The 12436-nt window shown below is 41.4% G+C and overlaps 1 pseudogene; it reads right to left on the minus strand.

Moving 5' to 3' along the window:
• Nucleotides 1-3907: 3907 nt before the first annotated feature.
• Nucleotides 3908-4798, minus strand: LOC123159625 (protein IRX15-LIKE-like; annotated as a pseudogene).
• Nucleotides 4799-12436: the final 7638 nt, after the last annotated feature.

Genomic DNA, 12436 nt, shown 5'->3' on the forward strand with positions numbered 1-12436 from the left:
GTAGCGACTCCCAGGGCGGCGATGCGATCCAAGAGCTCGTGTAAGGAAGAGAGCTCCATTGGATCTAACTACTCGACGAGTTCCGAGTTGACGTGGAGATCGCTTTCGATGACCCAAGAAGTCATCGTTGGCGCGGCGGCCGAACAGGCGGTCATTAGAAAACCGCCTAGCCGGAGAGTTTGGCCGATAGCCAAAGCTCCTTTAGCAACAACGCCGTCTTTAAAGACGAGGTGCGTCATCCTTCCTGATGGTGACGACACAAAGGAACTCTCAATGAAAGCACCAATGTCGGTGTCAAAACCGGCGGATCTCGGGTAGGGGGTCCCGAACTGTGCATCTAGGCGGATGGTAACAGGAGACAAGGGACACGATGTTTTTACCCAGGTTCGGGCCCTCTCGATGGAGGTAAAACCCTACTCCTGCTTGATTAATATTGATGATATGGGTAGTACAAGAGTTGATCTACCACGAGATCAGAGAGGCTAAACCCTAGAAGCTAGCCTATGGTATGATTGTTGTTCATCCTACGGACTAAAACTCCCCGGTTTATATAGACACCGGAGAGGGCTAGGGTTACACCGAGTCAGTTACAATGGGAGGAGATCTACATATCGTATCGCCAAGCTTGCCTGCCACGCCAAGGAAAGTCCTATCCGGACACGGGACGAAGTCTTCAATCTTGTATCTTCATAGTCCGGGAGTCCGGCCAAAGGTCATAGTTCGGTCACCCGGACACCCCCTAATCCGGGACTCCCTCACTTCCGCTTAGCGATCTTCAAGGGTATGAATATGCACTCCCTCTGTCTCTCGTTGCTAGTATCTCCTAGATTGATCTTGGTGACTCGTAGGAAAATTTTGAACTATTACTACGTACCCCAACAGTGGCATCATGAGCCAGGTCTATGCGTAGATTCTATGCACGAGTAGAACACAAGTAGTTGTGGGCGATGGTTTGTTCAATTTGCTTACCGTTACTAGTCCTATCTTGATTCGGTGGCATTATGGGATGAAGCGGCCCAGACCGACCTTACACGTACGCTTACGTGAGACAGGTTCCACCGACTGACATGCGCTTGTTGCATAAGGTGGCTAGCGGGTGTATGTCTCTCCCACTTTAGTTGGATCAGATTCAATGAAAAGGGTCCTTATGAAGGGTAAATAGCAATTGGCATATCACCGTTGTGGCTTTTGTAGGTAAGAAGCGTTCTTGCTAGAAACCCATAGCAGCCACGTAAAATCATTGCAACAACAATTAGAGGACGTCTAACTTGTTTTTTGCAGGGTATGCTATGTGATGTGATATGGACAAAAGGATGTGATGAATGATATATGCGATGTATGAGATTGATCATGTTCTTATAATAGGAATCGCGACTTGCATGTCGATGAGTATGACAACCGGCAGGAGCCATTGGAGTTGTCTTAATTTATTGTATGACCTGCATGTCAATGTAAACGACATGTAATTACTTTACTTTATTGCTAACCGTTAGTCATAGTAGTAGAAGTAATAGTTGGTGAGACAACTTCATGAAGACACGATGATGGAGATCATGATGATGGAGATCATGGTGTCATGCCGGTGACAAAGGTGATCATGCCGCACCTCGAAGATGGAGATCAAAGGCGCAAGATGATATTGGCCATATCATGTCACTTTATGATTTGCATGTGATGTTTTTCATGTTTACATCTTATTTGCTTAGAACAAATGTAGCATAAATAAGATGATCCCTCACTAAAATTTCAAAAAAGTGTCCCCCCTAACCGTGCACCGTTGCTAAAGTTCGTTGTTTCGAAGCACCACGTGATGATCGGGTGTGATAGATTCTAACGTTCGCATACAACAGGTGTAAGCCAGTTTTACACATGCAAAACACTTAGGTTGACTTGACGAGCCTAACATGTACAAACATGGCCTCAGAACACAAGAGACCGAAAGGTCGAACATGAGTCGTATAGCAGATACGATCAACATAGAGATGTTCACAAATGATGACTAGTCCGTCTCACGTGATGATCAGACACGACCTAGTTGATTCGGATCATGTATCACTTAGATGACTAGAGGGATGTCTATCTAAGTGGGAGTTTATTAAATAATTTGATTAGATGAACTTAATTATCATGAACATAGTCTAAAATATTTTTACAATATGTCTTGTAGATCAAATGGCCCACGCTAATGTTGCCCTCAACTTCAACGCATTCCTAGAGAAAACCAAGATGAAAGATGATGGTAGCAACTATACCGACTGGGTCCGAAACTTGAAGATCATCTTCATAGCTGCCAAGAAAGCATATGTCCTTGAAGCACCGTAGGTGACGCACCCATTTTCCCAGTAACTCAAGACGTTATGAATGCCTGGCAGTCGCTTAGTGATGATTACTCCCTGGTTCAGTGCGGCATGCTTTACAGCTTAGAACCGGGGCTCCAAAAGCGTTTTGAGCAGCACGGAGCATATGAGATGTTCCAAGAGCTGGAAATGGTTTTTCAAGCTCATCTCCGGGTCGAGAGATATGAAGTCTCCGACAAGTTCTACAGTTGTAAGATGGAGGAAAACAGTTCTGTCAGCGAGCATATACTCACAATGTCTGGGTTGCACAATCGTTTGTCTCAGGTGGGAGTTAATCTTCCAGATGACTCAGTCGTTGACAGGATCCTCCAGTCGCTTCCACCTAGCTACAAGAGCTTTGTGATGAACTACAATATGCAAAGGAGGGAGAAGTCCATTCCTGAGTTATATTCAATGCTGAAATCAGCGGAGGTGGTAATTAAAAAGGAACATCAAGTGGTGATGGTGAATAAGACCACTAGTTTCAAGAAAGGCAAGGGTAAAAAGGGCTTCAAGAAGGACGACAAGGGAGTTGCCGCGCCCGGCAAATCAGTTGCCGGGAAGAAGCCAAAGAATGGACTCAAGCCCGAGACTCAGTGCTTTTATTGCAAGGAAAATGGTCACTGAAAGCGGAACTGCCTCTTGACATGGATTTTGACTCAGATAAAATGAAATGCATAAACCATATAAAATATTAAAATATAAATACAAAACGGCAAAAAAAATCGGTTTTATCATTAAAAATGAATTAAAAATATGATCAACCACTCAAATTAAGGACTAAAAAAATAGGCATATGATATATTTTGGAATGTCGATAATGCACACAATAAACCGACAGTTATAAAATGTGACAAAATGCATTAGATTTTTTCATGAAGAAAATATAGAGGACACAGGGCTCGCAAGCATGCCGCCACCACTAACGGCAAAAATACAAACATAAAATTGTCACAAGGGATACTAAGATCATCAAAATGTTGACTATATGATAAATGTTCGGCTTTGTTTCATCGACGAAATGAAATATTTAAACGGCGCATAAAAAGTATTGCCCCAGTGAAATATACAGGCGATGTATTTGGTCAAATATTCATCTCATAACCTTGAGTTGCATGGAAAAAAATAATTAGCATGCACACCCTAAACCTTAATGAGCCCTTAGTAGCTAATCATGCTTATCCGATAAAAAATATGGCGACGAATGCACGGCCATACTCCCCATAAAGTTGCTGTGCATGCATGTGAACAGTATGGTGCAAGGCCCACATGTTACTTAAAAAAAGTGCCAGCCCGTTATGACTAATCACATAATGGAGCTAGTTACCAGTGAACCTTACGTGGGATCAATTGGTGATCAAGGAAATAATCTCTATCTTTATCTTTACTCTTTACCTCTTTACCTATTTACTAATAAACCACTGATTGCTTCTGATCGTTCGTCGTTGCACGTTTTGCAGAAAAGCCCCGCAGTTTCCGGGAAATCAACCCGCGGTCCCGATTTAAGTGTATCTGGGAAAACGTTTTGATTTTATAGATTGACCCCTGGATTTATTAGAATTCCACCCGCGCTCCTTTGTTCATCTTATCCAGCCAGTGGCAGAGAAGGTCGAAGGGGGATACCTTCGGCTGGGCTCTCGTCGGCGAGCTCATCGGCGGTCCGGCTCTCCCCTCCGCCTCTGGCCCTCTCGGCCTCTCCTCCGCCTCCGGTGTCCCAGGCCCCCCTTTAGGTGCGTCTCCATCCCAGCACCCATGCTCCCCTGTCCTTGTTGGCCAGCAGCCGCGGTGAGGCGCTCGTCGGCCGGCAGCCATGGCGCCGCTGGGTGGAGAAGATTGGCTATGGCGTCAGATCTTCCCGTCGTCCGGTTCATCTCGTGCACCGTCACGTCCACCGCTTCGCCCCCCGTCGCGCGCGCGAGTGAGGTCGTCGTGTATATGGCGCCCATCCGCCCATCCGCCCTGGCTCCTCGGGACCTGCCCTTCTCGGCCCGCCGCCGACGACCACATCCCACCTCACGTCGAGCACCTCCGGCGGCAAAGAGGTCAGCGCCAGCCGACAGCCCAACTTGCGCACCGTCTCCGTCAGGCATCGGCACACCGGGCTCGACCTCGCGCGCCGCAGCACCGCCCACACCTCGGGACGGGTCGGCGTACCTTGCCCGCTGGATGGCCACCGAGATGCTTGGGCCACGCCCAACGAGCACACCCCGCGTGCTGTCCGCATCTTCGACGAAGGCGGTGGCAGCGCCCTGCCCAGAGTTGAGCGCGGTGAGCGCGAGGAGCTGTGGCGAGAGTCCGAACACAAGCAGCCTGCTAGGTGCGCATGCGGCCACGAGGAAGCGGAGCAGCGGGAAATCCTTGGCGTTGAGGCCGTCCGTGGACCAGAGGTGAAGAGCGAGGAGGTGGTGATCCGGGGCACAGCCTAGGTGCATCCTGCGCATCAATCAGAGACGAAGGTCAGGTATGTACTCCCTCCGGTCCTTTTTACTCTGCATATTAGGTTTGTCCGAAGTCAATCTCATCCAACTTTGACCAAGTTTGTATAAAAAATTATAGACATTCACATAACAACACCAATATCATTAGATTCATCTTGGAATATATTTTCATATTATATTTATTAGATATTATAGATGCTAATAATTTCCAATGTAAATTTGGTCAAACTTAACAAAGTTTGACTTTCGGCAAATCCAATGTGCAGAGTAAAAAGGACCGGAGGGAGTATGTGCTACTTCTGTTGCTGGTTGTGCTGGGGCAGGTAGTGGCGGTGGCTGCTGCATGGCATTGGGCAATATCGTGGAATTGTTGTGGGATTTTGGATGTCTTTGCTGTTTTAGAGAAATAGATGTAGGTGAGTTTGTTCTGTGCTTATGATTGTGTCTGACAATGTCTTGTTCAATGAGATTGCCATTGGACCAATTGTTCAATAAAACTTGTGTGACTATGAGTGAAGGAAATCTTCTGTGCCGCACCTTTGAGCTTGAGATGCAAATTTGTATTCCCTGTGAGTAACTTAACATCTGACATCTTTACTTAATTTTTTTTGATGCAACTGGGGAACTTGAATAATTTGTTAGGTAATGGCAGGAGCAGAACCTATTCAGTAAATACAAACCATCCACATCTCATGTTCAAAGGGACATCTTAAAGGCTTTGTCTTTCTAGCGTGTTCTGCTCACAATTCACCACCCTTGTTGATAAATTGGTATGCTCTTGGTATTGGCATTTAACATATTCAGTACAAACATGTCTTGAATTGTTTTTGTAGGATTAGATGTAGCAACACTTGTGATTTTATCATTCCGTCTTAAACTATTCACACTGCTCGCACCATATGTGTACAACTGGAAACATATTTTACCGAGTTAAGAGAAAATGATGCTAGGAGGAAAACTTTGAACAAGTTTTATAAGATCATTTATACGTGTCTTTCAATCTTTTAGTTTTTTATGACTGCTGGGTTTATTAGTACAAATAAAATTTACTAAAAAACTTGAGGATAGGAGCAACATCAGAATAGTGAAAGCATGTCACATGCTACAGATGTAATAACAGTGCTGATACAGAAACAAAGCATGTACAGTTAGCATAACAGAAGCACCAGAATGTTTAAGGGGACCCTGGTACTCCAATGGTTTTCCGGCTCATATTTTATTGAACAAGAAACCATTTTTCTCACTCTTTTATGCGAAATTATGCCTAACATATATTAATGTTTTGGTGGAAACAATGGTACTTCTTGTCCTCTTTCAGAGTTTAAACTACTTTCCTTTAATAAAGTTGAAACTTTGACAAGGGATGTAGCAGGATTAGCAGAAAACATGATGCACGATTGAATTAAACATGCAGGGTTCATCTAAGCATACAAATGCATCTTATTTCACGAGAAAAAAATCTGCTTGATTCTTTTACTAATTATCTTGTCAAATGCAGTTTGTGGGATAAGGGAGGCACATCAGTTCTGAAGATTACTTTATTTTCTATACTAGAACATGAGACCAATTACTTTATCTGTATACTACAATATGGGCTGACACCAATGTTGACTCTGAATTTCATTGCTTATTTTGCTAAGTGAGAACATATGTCTGCAATTCTGCATACGTCTTCATGATATTTCCTTCTATCTAATTTATATGAAGATTAAGAGTTAATTTTTACCCGAAATTTACCTGAGAATTACTTCAGTGTGTGTCATGTCCATCTTATTCCATCCACATGATCAATGGGCCACAAATATAATTCTCAATCCAAGGATTCCCACGACTAATAATTTGTGCCTTCAATAACTTAAGGTACTTTTTTTTTCTAATGTTGAAACCTTGGCTGATATAATAATATTAGTGTCACTGTGTACTTCTATTACTCGGAAGTTTGTATAAGACCGAGAGAGTGAAGCAGATTTTCTTGAGATTTGAATTATTTTTTGATGCCGGGTTTGTACGCTATACTGTTTGATTAATGAAAACTGATGGAAAGTAGTGCAAACATTTGATTGAGTAAGCTACTGGATTTTATAAATAATACACGGTAGTTTCTTGCAATATAATCAATGTTTGTATTGACACATTGGATAATGGATGTTTCAGTCGCTAAATTAAACTAAGGCTTTTAGAATAAATTGTGGCCTGTAAGCTTGCGGGTAGTCAATTACTATATGTGTAATATTAGCACGACTATTTCTTAAGTGCTCCCAGCCACCGATTTCATTTGATTTGATTATATATATATATATATATATATATTCATTTAGATATTTATGTTCTTGTTTTGACAAAATGATATTTATGTTCTCGATGGATTGATTTGAACGTTGCAATTTTATTACCCCGTTGCAACGCACAGGCCCTTTTGCTAGTATTAATAAAGCAGCTATTGCTTCTGGTCGTTCGTCATTAAAATTACCCTTCAAGTTGGTAAAAATTACCCACCAATGCCACCCGTAAGTGGAAAATGATTCAGTTTTCGGACAAAAATCACCGCTTCCTTCACTGATTTATAGGGGCGCGACAAGTAGAAGCCAAAGCACAACGAGCAGCAGGGTGGTTGGCCGATGGCTCCTCTAGCGATGAGACTAGGGTTCGATCCCCAGCTTCGACAAATTTTATCTTTCTTTTCTCACGCGATGTATGCGTTGATGGGCCGGCCCATGTACGGGGCTTTACTCCCCTGTTTCTTCTCATTTTACTTATTTATCAAAAAAAAATTTATCTTTTCTGTTTTGTTTCTTCTTTAAATTAATTCGGGATTTAATATTCTTTTCGAGCTTTCAAAAGGAATGTTTGAGAAATCACAAAATATATGTGAATTAAAAAATGTTTAGAAAATCATAAATTTTTTGCAGATTCAAAAAATGTTCGTGGTTTTGCAAAACTGTTCGCAAAGTTGTAAAAAAATCACAATTTGGAAAAATGGTTGGGAAAATAAAATAATGTTCACGATTTTTAAAAACTGATCATGTATTCAAAACATATTCGGGAATCTGAAAAACAATGTCCATGAAATTTTATAAAATGTTCACAAAAATAAAAATAAAAATTAGATTTTTAAAATTTGTTCCCCAATTTTTAAAAAATATCATCGATTCAAAAAATGGTTGTTGAATCAAAAAAATGTTAATGAATTTGAAAATAGTTCATACACTTAAAAAACTTTGTAATCAAAACTAATGTTCATGATGTTTTTTGAGAAAATAAAAAATTTCAAAAAAAAAGTTTATCGATTCAAAAGATTGTTCACTGATTCAAAAGTATTTTATGTCTAGGATTCGATTAGCTTTTCGAAAGTCTTTATATATCTTGGCATTGGGAGTAGTTCGTGGTCAATGAGATTTGTTTTTAAAGTTTTAAATGTTCCCTTGTGCAATATAATAACAAATGTGGCATGCATTGGCAAACTCATAGCCTTGGGATTTACCGTGTCGAATGCATTGTGATCACGTGGACATTGCGACCATCATCGGCTAGGGTGACAAAAAAAATGGCAACATGGTGTGCCACTATGTTAAAATAGAGTACGCTCATATATCAACATATTAAGTCATACTTATTTGGTTAGCCATAATTTTTTGTCTCCCGTTGCAACGCACAGGCATATTTGCTAGTAATAAAAAAGAAAACAGCTCACGCTCCCACGTTCCCACACGATCACACGATGTGATAGGACGTGGGTGGGCATGCGCTACAGCCAACGAGCGCTGCTCCTCTCCAGCCCTATAAATACTAGGCGATCTGACTGCTCAAGGGTCGGTCCGGGATTCGTTTTTCTTCCCAGTGCTAAATCACACACATAGCAGATAAGAGACAGAGAGAAAGAAGAGGCAGGCTGGTGCTTGCTAGAAGGTTGAAGGTGAGATTCATGGTTCTCCCCTAGCCCCTGATTTGGCCATTGTGGGTGGGCATGCGCTACAGCCAATGAGCGCTGCTCCTCTCCAGCCCTATAAATACCAGGCGATCTGACTGCTCAAGGGTCGGTCCGAGATTCGTTTTTCTTCCCAGTGCTAAATCACACACACAGCAGATAAGAGACAGAGAGAAAGAAGAGGCAGGCGTGGTGCTTGCTAGAAGGTTGAAGGTGAGATTCATGGTTCTCCCCTAGCCCCTGATTTGGACATTGTGGTATAGATCAGGGAGATTTCTTCTTCCTCCTCTCTCAAAACTCTAACCCTTGGTTGGGCCATCATGGTACGAATCAAGGGGCATGTTTCATCTTCTCAAAATTCTTGTTCTTGGTTTGGCCATCCCGGTACAAATCAAGAAGCGTGTTTCATCTCCCCAAACTTCTTGCCCTCGGTTCGGTCATCGCAGTACAAACGGAGGTCCATGTTTAATCTACATTAAAATTTCATCTTTGGTTCGGCCACCGCGGTACAAACCAAGGAGCATGTTATAGCCTCAAATTTTCGTCCTTGGTTCGGTCATCGTTGTACGAATCAAGGAGCATGCATATTTCTTTTACATGATGCATATGCTTCGTCCTAATGATCTCCTTCTTGGTTCGATCCCCTTAGCGATACAAGCCAGGATGAGTGCCTCGTTCCTTGGTTTGGTCCTTGTACGCGGATACAAATCAAGAGAGTATCATAGGCACGAAAACCTCATAAAAAATTGTCTGGGTTTGGTCATCATAAACGAAACTCGTATGACTAAGTCAGAGCCAAATCATAAAAATGTTAAATTGAATCCATAGTAAAATTCTTGTTCGGTTACACTACGGACATTATGTGCCACGCTAGCCGTAATACGGACACGGAGATATGAAAACAAACCTTCACTTGGTTACGCTACACGCGGGCATTATCTTAATGCTACACAGTGTTAGTAGTAATACAAGTGAGAGAAAATTAAACAAAACATTTGGGCCACATATTTTGGGCAAAGTCAAATAAATATGTCATGAAATGCTCCAATGCTACAAGAGCCTAAACTATTAGCATCATCACAAATGGATATCACAAACTCACTTTACTGGGTTATGCTACACACAAGCGCCAATGAAATGACGCTATGTGGAGTTAGTGCTAATACCATGTAAGGTACAAACATAAACAAAAATGATAAATGTCATATGACTCATGCAACACCATAATTGCTCCACAAACCTTTGTCTGGTTACGCTACATGTGGGCATTATCTTAATGCTACGCGGTGTTAGTAGTAATACAGTGAGAGAAAATTAAACAAAATATTCGGGCCACATATTTTGGCCAAAGTCAAATAAAATGTGTCATGAAATGCTCCAATGCTATAAGAGCCTAAACTATTAGCATCGTCATAAATGGATATCACAAACTCACTTTACTTGGGTTATGCTACACACGGGCGTCAATGAAATGACACTGTGGAGTTAGTGTTAATACCATGTAAGGTACAAACATAAACAAAAACGATAGATGTCATATGACTCATGCAACACCATAATTGCTTCACAAACCTTTGCTTGGTTACGCTGCACGCGAGCATTATCTTAGTGCTACGCGGTGTTAGTAGTAATACATGTAAAGCAGAATTTCATAAAAATAGGTTCACGCCACATCCATATATGCATAAAAAATACATGCAAAATACATGATAAGGGATGTTCCATGTAGCCCACATAGGCTTTAAACAAACAAAAATATCATAAGCAAACTCCACTCGCAAACTCCATTCGGGTCAAGCTATACATGTGTGTTATATCATTGCACCGTGTTGTTAGTTTTGATACCGTGTGAAGTCAAAATCAATAAAACATGACACGTATCACATGCACCATAGAAAGCATCAAGATTGTGTCAGAAAGCTTTAGTCCGTTACGCTACACACGGGCACCACATTATTGTCGCGCGATGATAGTAGTAATGTGATGATGCAAAACTTATTAAAATTGGTATGTCACGTAAATCCATGCCACCAAAACCAAAGATGTCATATAAAATTCCCAAAGAAAATATATACATATCCTATATGCCAAACGTAGGATAAAACTATGCCTAGCCAAAATCGACATGCATTCTGCATATACATGAGGTTGAACACACACAAATGATTACATGCTAGGAAATATATTCCCAAACATCACACATGAAATCATAGAGGAGTATTTGCATGGAACCAAACTTCAAGATGACCAAGCAGGACTTCATCGTCGACCGCGACGAGTATTTTTCTTTTAGAATATTGTAATAGGCATGTGATGTAATCCTATGTAATAGATATGTTGGAATTCTTAATCAGGGGTTTTCTCTTCAGAGATGTAATTAACAGAATTTTATGTAAATATAAGAGTTTGCAAATAATGTACCTGCAATGTTTGATTCTATTTTTATTTTATGCATTTAAATTTCACTCTGTATCAATGACGTGGACGCGTGTTTCACGCACGCCATTTTCCTGTCATCACTGCCTCAAGTACTTAGCGGATAAGAAGGCCAGCAATGCCAAAGGTATATGTGATATACATGTTATTGATGTGTACCTTACAAGCGCTCATAGTAGCTCCTGGGTATTTGATACCGGTTCGGTTGCTCATATTTGTAACTCAAAACAGGAGCTGCAGAATAAGCGGAGACTGGCGAAGGATGAGGTGACGATGCGTGTCGGAAATGGTTCCAAGGTCGATGTGATCGCCGTTGGCACGCTACCTCTACATTTACCTACCGGATTAGTTTTAAAACTCAATAATTATTATTTAATGCCAGCTTTGAGCATGAAGATTGTATCTGGATCTCGTTTAATGCAAGATGGCTACTCATTTAAATATGAGAATAATGGTTGTTCTATTTATATGAGAGATATGTTTTATGGTCATGCCCCGCTGGTCAATGGTTAATTTTTATTGAAACTCAAACGTGATGTTACACATATTCATAGTGTGAATGCCAAAAGATGTAAGGTTGATAATGATAGTCCCACATAGTTGTGGCACTACCGCCTTGGTCACATTAGTGTCAAACGCATGAAGAAACTCTATGCAGATGGACTTTTGGAGTCTCTTGATTATGAATCATTTCACACATGCGAACCATGCCTCATGGGCAAAATGACCAAGACTCCGTTCTCCGGAACAATGGAGCGAGCGATCAACTTGTTGGAAATAATACATACTAATGTGTGCGGTCCAATGAGCGTTGAGACTCACGGTGGCTATCGTTATGTTCTCACCCTCACTGATGACTTAAGTAGATATGGGTATGTCTACTTAATGAAACACAAGTCTGAGACCTTTGAAAAGTTCAAGGAATTTCAGAGTGAGGTAGAGAATCAACGTGACAGGAAAATAAAGTTCTTACGATCAGATCGTGGAGGAGAATATTTAAGTCACGAGTTTGGTATGCACTTAAGGAAATATGGAATAGTTTCACAATTCACGCCGCCTGGAACACTCAGTGTAATGATGTGTCCGAACATCGTAATCGCACTCTATTGGATATGGTGCGATCTATGATGTCTCTTGCCGACTTACCGCTATCATTTTGGGCTTATACTTTAGAGACAGCCGCATTTTCACTTTAAATAGGGCACCGTCTAAATCCGTTGAGAAGACACCGTATGAATTATGGTTTGGGAAGAAACCTAAGCTGTCGTTTCTAAAAGTTTGGGGATGCGATGCTTATGTCA

Source organism: Triticum aestivum, chromosome 7B (genome assembly GCF_018294505.1).
Source record: "Triticum aestivum cultivar Chinese Spring chromosome 7B, IWGSC CS RefSeq v2.1, whole genome shotgun sequence".
In the NCBI taxonomy this organism is placed as follows: Eukaryota; Viridiplantae; Streptophyta; class Magnoliopsida; order Poales; family Poaceae; genus Triticum; species Triticum aestivum.